This window comes from Portunus trituberculatus, chromosome 18 (genome assembly GCF_017591435.1).
Source record: "Portunus trituberculatus isolate SZX2019 chromosome 18, ASM1759143v1, whole genome shotgun sequence".
Classification (NCBI taxonomy): Eukaryota; Metazoa; Arthropoda; class Malacostraca; order Decapoda; family Portunidae; genus Portunus; species Portunus trituberculatus.
In genome coordinates, this window is record NC_059272.1 from 13683580 (window position 1) to 13698048 (window position 14469).

General features: G+C 36.2%; 1 long non-coding RNA gene across 1 annotated transcript; it reads right to left on the minus strand.

The window, feature by feature from the left end:
- Nucleotides 1–5170: 5170 nt before the first annotated feature.
- LOC123505770 lies at nt 5171–14366 on the minus strand. Its single transcript, XR_006675250.1, has 4 exons — nt 14249–14366; nt 11822–11984; nt 8358–8470; nt 5171–5390 (listed from the first exon to the last, which is right to left on the minus strand). It is a non-coding gene; the product is annotated as an uncharacterized LOC123505770 (long non-coding RNA).
- Nucleotides 14367–14469: the final 103 nt, after the last annotated feature.

Sequence of the window (14469 nt, forward strand, 5' to 3'; positions counted from 1 at the left end):
TATATATATATATATATATATATATATATATATATATATATATATATATATATATATATATATATATATATATATATATATATATATATATATATATATATATATATATATATATATATATATATATATATATATATATATATATATATATATATATATATATATATATATATATATATATATATATATATATATATATATATATATATATATATATATATATATATATATATATATATATATATATATATATATATATATATATATATATATATATATATATATATATATATATATATATATATATATATATATATATATATATATATATATATATATATATATATATATATATATATATATATATATATATATATATATATATATATATATATATATATATACACTAGCTGTCTTCATTCCCTCATTGTGGTGCTGTTACTGTACTTGGAGTTATTGTCATTACTGAATAATAAATTGTGAAATCTCTTGATTGTTTTGGCAAATCTACTTTCCTGGAAATATTTGTGGCCAATCTCAGTACTCACCAAGGTGGCTTAGATCACTGTTTGACAGACCAATATTGCCTCACATAATCCAAATTCACTCTAGACAATAACCACATTATATTCAGAAATAAAAACACAGGTAAGTAATTTGCTTTTTATTTATCATATCACAAATAATAAAAAAAATAAATAAAGAATGGCAGAAGAACATCAACAGATGAAAAAAAATTACTAGCTTAAAATCTCTTACAACTGAGAAAAAATGGCTCACAAAACTGTACTAATGGCCAAAAAAAATGGCAAAATATCGTCCAAAACTGGCAAAAAACTGGCCCTAAAAACTCTTTAAAGTTGAAAATACTCAAAAAGTCTCTGGAGAAAGGTACAGTAGATGCATATTGAAGCACAATTGAGTCTACCTAAACTTTTATTTAATAATCATTTATATTATATTGCCTGAACAAGTTTACCAATATTTTCAACTAAAAAATCTACACATTTTCAACCTAATATAGTAGAAAACAGTGAAAAAGTCTACAACAACATCAAACTTAATATAAAAACTGCAGAAAAGTCTACAATAAATTTCAACACACACATTAGCTTTCATGACAAAAAACAAGACATTTTAGCAAAGCTTCATTAACCCCGTCAATACTGGGACACAGTTTTGTGTACCATTAGACCCTTTTATTGACATTAACAGGGATCTATGGAGGGAAGAAAATTATGGCCACAGTCTTCACTATTCTAATCCCTTCAGTACTGGGACACATTTTGACCTTGAGATTTATGCACCATTAGACCATTTTATTGACAATAGCAAGAGTCTATGGAGGGCACAAGATTAATGGACACAGTCTTCACTATTCTAACCCCTTCAGTACAAGGACACATCTTTACTTTGAGATTTGTGTACCATTAGACCATTTTATTGACATTAGCAAGGGTCTATGGAGGTCAGAAGATTAATGGCCACAGTCTTCACAATTTTAATGCCCAAAATGAGTTTGTGAAGTTTTATAAAATCACCAAATAGTCACCACAAGGAATATGGGAACACATCATAGTACTTAAGAGGTTAAAAAACAACGCTGACACACTCTTACCTAACTCACAAACACCTAAAAACTTTACATCACCTTTCAAAAATTACAAAAAAGTGATTATCTCGCACAAAAAAACACCCATAAAGCACACTCTAACGCACACACACACACACACACACACACAGCTCAGTGGTTAGAGCGCTGGCTTCACAAACCAGAGGACCGGGTTTCGATTCCCCGGCCGGGTGGAGATATTTGGGTGTCTCCTCTCACGTGTAGCCCCTGTTCACCTAGCAGCGAGTAGGTACGGGATGTAAATTGAGGAGTTGTGACCCTGTTGTCCCAGTGTGTGGTGTGTGCCTGGTCTCAGGCCTATCTGAAGATTGGAAATAATGAGCTCTGAGCTCGTTCCGTAGGGTAAAGTCTGGCTGTCTCGTCAGAGACTGCAGCAGATCAAACAGTGAAACACACACACAAGGCAATGGGACCGGATGAAGTCTCAGGCAGAATACTGAAAGAATGTAGGGAAGAACTAGCAAGTCCTATATACAACATCATAAAATGCTCAATAGAAAATGGAACAGTACCAGTAGAATGGAAAAGAGCTGAGGTGGTTCCCATATATAAGAGCGGAAGGAAGGAAGAACCTTTAAATTACAGACCGGTATCACTAACTAGTGTAATATGCAAGATGTGTGAAAGAATAATAAAGAAACAATGGAACGAGTTCCTTGAAGATAACAAATTAATATCAAATAGCCAATTTGGTTTTAGAAAAAGATGGTCGTGTGTAACTAATTTATTGAGTTTCTATTCTAGAATAGTTGATAGAGTACAAGAGAGAGAGGGATGGGTTGACCGTATTTATTTGGATTTAAAAAAGGCATTTGATAAAGTGCCACATGCAAGATTACTATGGAAGTTAGAGGAGAAGGGTGGCTTAAAAGGAAGAACATTGAGATGGATAAAAAATTATTTGAGGGGGAGAGAAATAAGGACGGTAGTTAAAGATATGAAGTCCAAGTGGAGAGCAGTAGAAAGTGGAGTGCCACAGGGGTCAGTATTGGCACCAATACTTTTCCTCATTTATATTAACGACATGCCAGAAGGAGTGAAAAGCTACATAAATCTGTTTGCAGATGATACAAAACTGTGCAGAGTTATAAAGCAAAAAGAGGATTGTGAATTACTGCAAGAAGACCTAACTAAGATCTGGGAATGGAGTAAAAGTGGAAATGGAATTCAATGTGAACAAAAGCCATGTCATGGAAATGGGAAAGAGTGAAAGACGACCCGTGTGAATCTATAAGATGGGAGATGGAGTAGAACTAGAGAAAGTAAAAAAGGAAAAGGACTTAGGAGTGACGATGGAAGAAAACAATCAACCAGTAAGCCATATTGATAGAATTTTTAGAGAAACATATAATTTGCTAAGGAATATTGGAGTAGCATTTCACTACATGGACAAAGAAATGATGAAGAAATTGATAAGTACTATAATAAGACCCAGATTGGAATATGCAGGAGTAGTGTGGACCCCTCATAAAAAGAAACACATAAAGTTGGAGAGACTACAAAAAATGGCTACAAGAATGGTTCCAGAATTTGAAGGGATGACATATGAGGAGAGACTATAAAGGCTATGGATCTGCCAACCCTGGAACAAAGAAGGGAGAGAGGAGATCTGATACAAGTTTATAAATTGATCAACGGAATGGACCAAGTGGATAATGAGAAACTGATCCTGAGAGAAGAATATGACATTCGAAGCACAAGATCGCATAGTAAAAAGCTGAGAAAAGGAAGATGTCTGAGAGATGTTAAAAAATATAGTTTCCCATAAAGATGTATTGAGACGTGGAACTGTTTAAATGAAAAAGTAGTGTCTGCAACGAGTGTGCATACTTTTAAAGTAAGATTGTATGAGTGTAGATATGGAGACGGGGCCACACGATCATAAAGCCCAGCCCCTGTAAAACTACAACAAGGTAAATACAACTAGTAAATACACACACTCCACCAAACCCTAATGTGCCCTGCCACACCCTCACCTCCCTTCAAAACATACAAAAATATAAAATTCACAGCAAAAAACATAAACTTCATACAAAACAACCAAAAACACTTTCCGAACACACTACACTCCATACACACACACACACACACAGTTGATGAGGAAGCGCGAGATATGGCAGAAGTGATGAATGAACGTCTTTGTTCTGTCTTCACTAAGGAAAGAGAGTTCAACCCTGATGGCGAAATTATTAGATGTAACTCATTAAACACCATCTCCGTGACATAAGGTGAAATTTTTTAAATGTTAAAGAAGCTTGATGTAAATAAATCAATGGGACCAGACAGAGTGTCAAACTGGATTTTAAAGGAATGTAGAGAATAACTAGCTGGAAAAATACAAAATTTGGTGGTAATGTCCTTGATGAAAGGTTTAGTGCCTAAGGATTGGAAAAGAGCAAATATCACACCGATATTTAAAGGAGGTGGTAAAGAAAATCCTTTAAACTATAGACCAGTGTCACTGACCAATGTGGTGGGGAAGTTGTGTGAAAGAGTAGTTAAAGAGAGATGGATAGAACACTTGGAGAGACAAAATATAATACCAAACTGTCAGTTTGGTTTTAGAAAAGGTAGGTCATGCTCCACAAATTTGCTATCATTTTACTTAAGAGTGATTGACGTCATTGAAGAAAGAGATGGATGGGTGGACGCGGTATATCTTGACTTGAAAAAAGCATTTGATAAGGTACCACATTGAAGATTGTTATGGAAGATAAAGGAGTATCGAGGCATTGGTGGACGATCATTTGAATGGACGAAGGATTATCTTAATGACAGAGAAATGAGAACAGTAATACGTGATCAGTGTTCATCGTGGCTTAAGGTAACTAGTGGTATCCCACAGGGATCTATGTTTATTATCTACGTTAATGACTTGAGTGAAGAAGCTGAAAGTTATATAAACCTGTTTGCTGATACAAAACTAATGAGGAAGGTCGAAAATGTGAATGACTGTAAAGTGGTGCAACATAATTTAGATAAGATTAGTAATTGGAGTAGAACATGGCAAATGGAGTTTAACTTGAATAAGTGTAAGGCAATGGAGTTTGGTAAGAGAGAAAAGAGAATACGATACAACTATAATATGAATGGTGTCAAATTAGAGATATCGAAAGAAGAAATAGATTTGGGAGTGACTGTTATACATGACTTGACTCCAGAAAAATATATAAACAGAAATATTTCTGTGATATGACCGAAATCGGAATATGTTGGGGTCGTGTGGTCTCCTCATAAAAAGAAAAATATTATGAAGTTGGAAAGAGTGCAGAGAGCAATTACAAAGATGGTTCCAAATTTAAGTACTTTAACCTATGGAGAAAGAGTGAGGAAATTGGACATTACTACATTGGAAGATAGAAGAAAAAGAGATTTGATACATGTTTATAAAATGGTTAATGGTATGGAGGATGTGGATTAAGAAGACTGTTTACTATTGAACACACACAGTACAAGTGTATCATATATTGTGTCTTCTTGTATATCATCTATTGTAATATTTTCTTCATCATGTATTTCATCTTCTATATATTAAGCCTCAATTTTGATTGCACCATCTCACGCAGCGCGGACATTCCATACACACCCACATTCCATTGTCACCTCACCTTCCTCACTTTATGGTGCCAGACCCAATCAGTTTAAACCTTCCATTTGACGTCACGGCGCTGGGTCGGGTCAGCCAATCACCGAGGTCCTCAGGTCAGGTCAGCTTGCATTCACCTCCTTTCACTGTCCGCGCTTTGGTCACGACATACTACAGGACAGTGAGTCAGTATGTCAGGACATACTACAACATAGAGAGGGATGGGTGGATGCTATCTACCTGGACTTGAGAAAGGCCTTTGATAAAGTACCACACAATAGACTGATGTGGAAACTAAAGAAGATTGGAGGAGTAAATGATAAACTAGCAAAATGGAGGGAAAATTACTTAGTGGGAAGAGAAATGAGAACAGTGGTGAGAGGAAGGAAGTCCGAGTGGAAGAAGGTAACCAGTGGAGTTCCACAAGGGTCAGTGCTTGGTCCCATCATGTTTTTGATTTATGTTAATGATATGCCAGTAGGAATTGACAGTTACATGAACATGTTTGCGGACGATACTAAAATTATGAGGAGAGTAAAGAATGTGGAAGATTGTAACAAGTTACAGGAAGATCTTGATAAAATATATGAGTGGAGTAAAGAGTGGCAGATGGAATTTAATATAAACAAGAGCCATGTTATGAAAATGGGAAGAAGTAGATACAGACCAAACTGGGATTACAGGCTGGGTGATGAGAAAATTAAAGAGACCAATGAGGAGAAAGACTTAGGAGTAACTGCAAAACACTTTGTCACCGGAGAAACACATTAACAAGATATTTTGGAAAACATATAACATGCTTCAAAATATTGGCCTTGCATTCCACTACCTAGATGAAGGAATGATGAAGAAGATATTATGTACCTTAATAAGACCCCAGTTAGAATATGCAGCTTGTGTCTGGTCACCGCATATGAAGAAAAATGTGAAGAAGGTGGAAAGGGTACAGAGGCTGGCAACAAGGATGGTACCAGGACTCAGGGAGTTAGACTATGAGGAAAGACTGAGGAAACTGGGGCTGACCACATTAGAAGAGAGAAGAACAAGAGGAGACACGATAACTATGTATAAATTGGTGAACAAGATTGACATATTGGACAGAGAGTTGATAAAGGTGACCACAAGTAGTCATCTCCGGGGAAATGGAAAAAATTAATAAAAGACATCTGTCTAAATGACGTGAGAAAATACAGTTTCCCGCATCGTAGTATTGATAAGTGGAATAAACTGAGCAGTGATGTCGTTGACACGGTGTGTGTCAATCAGATGAAAGAGAGATATGACAGGAGTGGACAAGAAGACAGGACACAGAGAGCTTAGCTCGGGCCCTGTAATACATACACACACAGACACATGCTGCTGTTCTGCCCGAGATAATGATGCTGTAATGGTGTGAGGCTTTAATGCTTCGATGCAGAAAAATGCTGTGATGCTGCAATGCTGTAATGCTGCTCTGCCTGAGGTGATGATGTGATGCTGTAATGCTGTGATACTGTGATGCTGCATATATGAACACACACTCTTCTGCACCCTGCCATGAATCCTGCAGTCCTGTCAATATTGTGGTGATGGCGATAGTGATGGTAGTGGTGATGGCGATGGTGATGGTGATGGATGGTGATGAATGTACTATATTTGTGGGTGGAAATTACAAAGTGAATGTAAAATGGTGAGATAATGGTGAATGAACAATGGTGGTAAAGATGAACTGAACTGAACTGAACTGAACTGAACCGAATCTAACCTAACCTAACCGAACTGAAGTGAACTGAACTGAACCAAACTGAACTGGACCTAACCTAAACTAACTGAACCAAATCAAACCGAACTTAATCTAACTGAATCTAACCTAATCCTAACTGAACTGAACTGTACCAAACAGAGCCAAACCTAACTGAACTGTACTTAACCAGTTTGTATCTAATACCTTCAGTACTGGGACGCATTTTTACCTTGAGTTTTGTGTACCATTAGACCATTTTATTGACATTAGGATGGGTGTATGGAGGTCACAAGATTAATGGCCACAATCTTTACTATTTTAACCCTTTCAGTACTGGGGCACACTTTAATCTTGAGATTTGTGTACCATTAGACCATTTTATTGTATAGACATTAGCAAGCGTGTACGGAGATTACAAGATTAATGGCCACAGTCCTCACTATTTTAACCCCTTCAGTATTGGGACATTCTTACCATGAGAATTGTGTAGCATTGGACCATTTTCTTGACATTAGCATGGGTCTATGGAGGGCAAAAGATTAATGGCCACAGTTTTCACTATTTTAACCCAGGGCTTCAGTACTGGGACACATTTTTACCTGAGGTTTGTGTACTATTAGACCATTTTATTGACATTAGCAGGGGTCACAAGATTAATGGCCACAGTCTTCACTATTTTGATCCCCACATGAGTTTGTGAAGCTGTAAAAAATCATCAGATAGTAACCAGAATGAATATGGAGACGTGTCATTCTAATGAAGGGGTTAAAATACATGTAGCAAGCGGAGACTTCAAAGTGTGTAGAGAAGGAGTATTAGTAATATCAGAAGGAAGATAATTCTCTGGTAAACTGTGGAACTCCCTGCCTGCCTGTGTCTGTATTTCCACTTTACTATGTCTTGACTTCATTCAAGAGGGAGATTTCAACACATTTGCCCCCAACCTTTCACTAATTCTATTGCCTCTATAAGGAAACTGGCAACTGATTGGGCTTTTTTTCTTGATATCTTTGTTTCCCTTGGCCAGTCATCTCTTACATGGAAGAAAGAAAGAAAAAAAAAAAAAAAAAAAAATAGAAACCTGATTGACATGAGGAAAACAAGAATGCCAACTCTGATAAATAATGTTTACTGACATGAATACTTGCTAACCTAACCTAACCTAACCTAGCCCTTGGAAAGCTGGGCACATGTCATCACATTTTGTTAGTCCTCCAACAGCAACCCTGGCAGCAGAAATGTGTCATTTCTCCACTCTTTGTTTCTCATCATTGTCAGTACTGACCCTTACTGGAATGTGGTCATTTAGCACACTTACTACTCATACATAGACAGACAGACATATGCACTGACAGACAGACAGACAGAGATTTAAATAGAAAACTTTATAATGACAATATTTATTCTTATTTTACCTTTTCTTTTTTTTTCTCTTCATTCCATCCCTTCCTCTTCTTAACTTCTGCTACCTCTCTCTTCCTCCTCCTCCTCTTGCCTTGGTCTGTATTTCTCCATATCTTAACACAATCTGAAATAAATAAAACTGGATTAATATCAGAGAGAGAGAGAGAGAGAGAGAGAGAGAGAGAGAGAGAGAGAGAGAGAGAGAGAGAGAGTACCTCCACCTTCCCCATGGTAGCAATCAATGTATTTTCTTCAGCAAGGTAAGTGTAGAAGGCAACCTAGTGGTAGTATTATAAACATGAAGACACCTACACTTCACTCAACAATAACACTAAACAGGGACACACACCAAACTTATCTCAAGTGGAGGTGAGGTAAGGTGAGGATGAGGTTAGGTTAGGTTAGGTGGTGATGAGCCAACCTGTATTAGTGCGTTGGTGAGGTGGAGACCATGAGCGCTACAGGGAAAAGAAGAAGAAAAAGATGTGGTGGAGGTGTTGTCCCAAATATATATATACATATATATACATCCCTAACGCGGGTTTCCCTAACACGGCATAATATAAAAAAGCCATTTTAGCCCTTAACGCGTTTCTGCTTCCCTAACGCGCAGCACTGATGTGCACGCCACACCCACGCACACTCCCACCACCACCCACGTTCGTTATTCCTCACCCTACCCTCGCTTTTATGTTTATGTTTATAATCAGTATTTAAACAAAGGACAGCAGCAACTGATCACCAGCTACTTCAACGCCCGGGACGCCTGTAGTGCCCCTACCCCCAGCCCAGTTGAAGAAAAAGAAATCGATGACATCATTGCAGTGATTAAGGATGATGATGTGGCGTCCGTGAGTTTGGAAGACTTTCAAAGTGATGATAATCTAGACGATTCAGACTCTGAGTGATAAGTGTCAGTGTGTGTGTGTCTGTGTGTGTTTACATTTTTTTTTTTAATATGTTGTACAATTAAAGTGTTGCAGAAAGTTACAGAGTGTTTCATTAAAATTGATGTTACTATACAGTAGTATCATGTTGGTATAAATCCTTAACTAGTAGTATGTCTAGCTATTCTCTCTGAGTACCGCAAGGTAAGTTTTTTGGTGGAGGAACTTCAAATATTGGAGGCTCTGGTACCAGTTGGAATTTTCTTCATAGGAAACCATTATTATCTGATGCTTCCCTAACGCAGCACGTCTACGGTACATATTACCCGCACTAGGGAAATCAGTTGTGTATGTATATATATATATATATATATATATATATATATATATATATATATATATATATATATATATATATATATACAGTCAACCCTCGGCTATCACGACTTCAGCTATCGCGTTTTATTGCTATCACGCACCCATGAAAAGCTGCTAAAATTTCATTATCGCGACCTCAGATGCCTGCTATCGCGCGCCCAGCCATGACAGCCATGACGTCATGAGGTATCTGAGCGCTCATTGGCCAAAACCGATACCAGAATTTTGGCCGATTCCGATACTGATACCGATACTACTACTTATAGTGATTACTGCACTGGACACCAGGATGAGTTTGTGGACGGCGATCGTTATCAGATGGGAGGCTTTGTTTTGGGGGATGCTGTAAGTCCTTCTGAGAACGTTTGTGAAATAGGAGCAATTCTAGAAGCTTTTTGAAGCCATTTGCAAAGGTAAATTACTCAGTAATCAATATCTTACATCGAATATATCACTAAGTAGTAAATTCCTTTTAGGTATCGTAAGTATCGGCATAAAATAAGCCGATACCGATACCCAAAAAATGGGCCGATACCGCCGATTCCGATACCGATGCATAGGTACATCTCTAGTAAATACAATGAGCTGATGTAAATTTTTTTTATGTTATAACCTTGACATGTTTTAATTGGTACCAATGGATTATACACTAATTCAAAAAGAAGTAAAAATGAGGGATATTAGGAGTAAAATTTGTGGTTGCGGTACCAATAACAATTTTCACCATTAGTTGTTCAATTCGCTATCGCGTTTCCGCTATAGCGCTATTTCGCCCCAATTGGCGCGATAGCCGAGGGTTAAGTGTGTGTGTGTGTGTATATATGTATATATGTGTATATATATATATATATATATATATATATATATATATATATATATATATATATATATATATAATACTCCGCTTAACGAACGTTCGTTTAATTTCGGTTTACCGTACTATGTAAGTTAGACCAAAATCTGCATAACGTACAACCACATCCGTTTTATCGAATTTTCTGGGTTTGAATTTGCCGGGTGAGGGACCGAACGCGGTAGTTTCGCTCTGATTGGCTGGCACCCCGCCCGTCTCTAGTGCTCCTGGAGCTGGATCAAAGATTCTTTAACAACATCAGAGCAACCTCTTGCAGCGAAATGGCATCCATGAACGCGTGGAGGGATGGTGACAACGTTGCTATCAGGTTGCTCTGAGGTTGCTGGGAATCCCACCTCTCCAGGTGGTGTTACTGTCTTATATAATGCATTTATGTTCACAAAACAACATTTCTGTTAGCTTTTTACGAACCTTACCCCGAAGAAAGAATTGTTTTGTAATGCATAAAGTGAAATCTTACATGGAATACCAAAAAATACGGTATGGTATTTTGTATGTGATACAAAATCATTGTATCACATACAAAACTTATGTACCACATTTCCACAAGGCTTTCCATTTTATCCATTGCAGAGTCACGAGTTCAGGTGGTTCTTTTAGCTTTCAAGGAAGATACGGTTTCACCAGCCTTCTAAATAGAGCCTGCTGACTTGAAAATAGTAGAGACTGTAGATGGAGTCAAGATGGTGACGAGCTATGCTATTAGTTTTTATGGCCTCTCTCATGTCTGTGAATAATATCCAGCTTCACTTCGAGACTAAGAGACTTCCTGGTTTTAGCAACGCTAGGCGACATTGCAGGGCGTTTTGGTGGTAAGTTGAGCAAGGGAAGATGAGCTGCTGCTGACGCTGTTATTGTTTTGAACAGGGGGAGTGAGTGGTGTGCGTGTTGTCCACGAGAGGCGCTGGTGTATTCAAAAGCCTGTTGGCTTGCGTGATATGGAGGGGCTTTCAAACTTGGAAAAAATTACCTGGATAAAACTTCGTTAAAGCGAGTTTGGTGTTTGTTAAACGAGCAGATGGTAGTAAAATGAAACCTTTATTTTAGCAAAATTTTGTTGTGTGAACCTTCGTTAAGCGGGGGTTACCTATATATATATATATATATATATATATATATATATATATATATATATATATATATATATATATATATATATATATATATATATATGAAGTAAAACGTGATGATAATACTGTAAAATTAATCAAATGGCAGAACAAATTGAGTGGAAAGCTTCAATCACTTTTGATGTGGTGATGAGCCAACCTATATTTGTGCAATGGTGAGGTTTGGTTTGGTTAACTTATGTTAGGTTAGGTGATGATGAGCCAACCTTTATTAGTGCATTGGTGAGGTGGAGACTTTGAGCGCTGGGCTGCCACTCAAACAAGTTAATTTCATCCTGCAGGCTCTGCACCACCACCACCACCAACACTGGCTTCACGGCTCCAAACTTCCACATGTTGATGCTGAAGTGTTCCAGACATGGCAACGTTCTGTGGGGCATCAGGACATCAATACATGCTATATAACACTTCTATTTTTTTTTTTTTTTTAGAACACTGGCTAGCAACATCAAAGAGCAAAATATCTAAACAATCCACATGTTAAGGGAACTGGCAATCCAGTGAGTCTTCTTTTCTTTTCCATTTTTTGTTGCCATTGGCCAATTGCCCCTCCTACGGAAAAAAAAAAAAAAAAAAAAAAAAATATATATATATATATATATATATATATATATATATATATATATATATATATATATATATATATATATATATATATATATATATATATATATATATATATATATATATATATATATATATATATATATATATATATATATATATATATATATATATATATATATATATATATATATATATATATATATATATATATATATATATATATATATATATATATATATATATATATATATATATATATATATATATATATATATATATATATATATATATATATATATATATATATATATATATATATATATATATATATATATATATATATATATATATATATATATATATATATATATATATATATATATATATATATATATATATATATATAGGCAGCAGGACAGCAGTGCCTTAAGAAAAGTCATAAGGATCATTAAGAAGTGAAGGGTAAGTATCTTGAAAGTTCATTCTTGAAAGAAGTCAACTTATGGGAAAGTAGAAATACAAGACTATATCAATCTACACACAGTATATATAACACTTTTTAAACCATCATTGAAAATATTAACACCCTTGAAAACACCAGTAACTCTCTCTACACACACACTATCACTTGCCACTTGTCCTGAGAGCATCTTTTTAAGTTAGGTTAGGTAAGGTTAGGCTGTATTACATTAGGATAGGTCAGGGTGAATTAGGTTAAGTTGGGTTAGATCTAGTTCAATTAGGTTAGGCTAGGGTTGGTTAGGTTGAGCTGGATTGGATTGGGTTGGGTTGTTAGGTTAGGTTAGGTTGTTTAATTAGGTTAAGCTAGGTAAGGTCAAGTTAGATTAGGTTACATTAGGATAAAATTGAGTTAGGTTAGGTTACTTTTTTTATGTTAACAAGAAAGACAACGTTCAGTACGCAGCAACATTGTGAGGCTTGTGTTGAGGCGGGAAAATCTCCCATTGGTCAGCAGCAAAGGCGACCAAACCTTTAGTTGTTTATGTTTAGGCTAAAGCTCTCTCACTGGTCAGCAGCTATGACTAACAAACCTTTTGTTTTGTGTCTACTTGTCTACTTGACTGAAATATATATATATATATATATATATATATATATATATATATATATATATATATATATATATATATATATTAATGTATAACACTCTGATGTAATATTACCTAGTATTTTCTTTTATTTTTGACCTGCAGAATATTTTTTTTGATGTGCACACTTCTATTTTTGAGGGACACACTAGTTTTATTTGACTTTTTAATAATTTTTTGAGGAATGCACTACTTTTGTGAGACGCATTAAAAGTTTGGAAATTTGAGGAACACTATTCCAGGAATGCACCAACCACGGCCAGAGGAATGCAGGGAAGTTAACTCACTACCCAAAATTAGAGGAACGCGGTCAGCTCTGTATTTATACAAGGCACAAGAACAATGTAACTGTTAGAACTACAGAGACATGGCACTGATTAACCACATCACAACACTACACAAACTTATCCTGGAAAAGAGGAAGAGGAAGAGGAGAAGTGGGGTGGATTACTAAAAAATACCACAAGGACAACCAATCCTGGAAAAAGAGCAGGAAACATAACACAAAAACTTGTGTCACACTCTATATATATATATATATATATATATATATATATATATATATATATATATATGTATATATATATATATAGAGAGAGAGAGAGAGAGAGAGAGAGAGAAGATAGTGTGTGTGTGTTGTTCTGACACACACACACACACACACACAAACAAGATTACTTATGTTAGGATAGTGTATTATTCACACACACACACACACACGACCATAAGCAAACACGTACGTACAAACACACACCCCGCTCCCACAATATTCAGGATAGTGTATTATTAACCTGGGCGCTGGTGAGCACACGAACACGCACTTGGCAGCAATGGACAAGTGATAAACCAGGAAGGATAATATTTGCCTGGCTCCCAAGACAACCGCCTATTTCTCTGCCACCCACACCCCTACACGCCGCCCACGCCACCCACAGCACGGCAAAGGGCGCCACTTACCCTGAGAGCAGTAAGGGACGCTGCCACCACACAGTAACGCTGCAAAATGACGACTGAACTGAATCAAGACTACTTCACACACAGACACAGCTGACCGCCTCGCTCTCGGCCTGGCATTAGAGACTACGGAATGTTTATTTCATTTTGTTTTTCTTACTTTTGATTATTTACAGTCTTTGTCGTTGTTTTATTATTTTATCTATATTTTTGGTTTGTTTTAT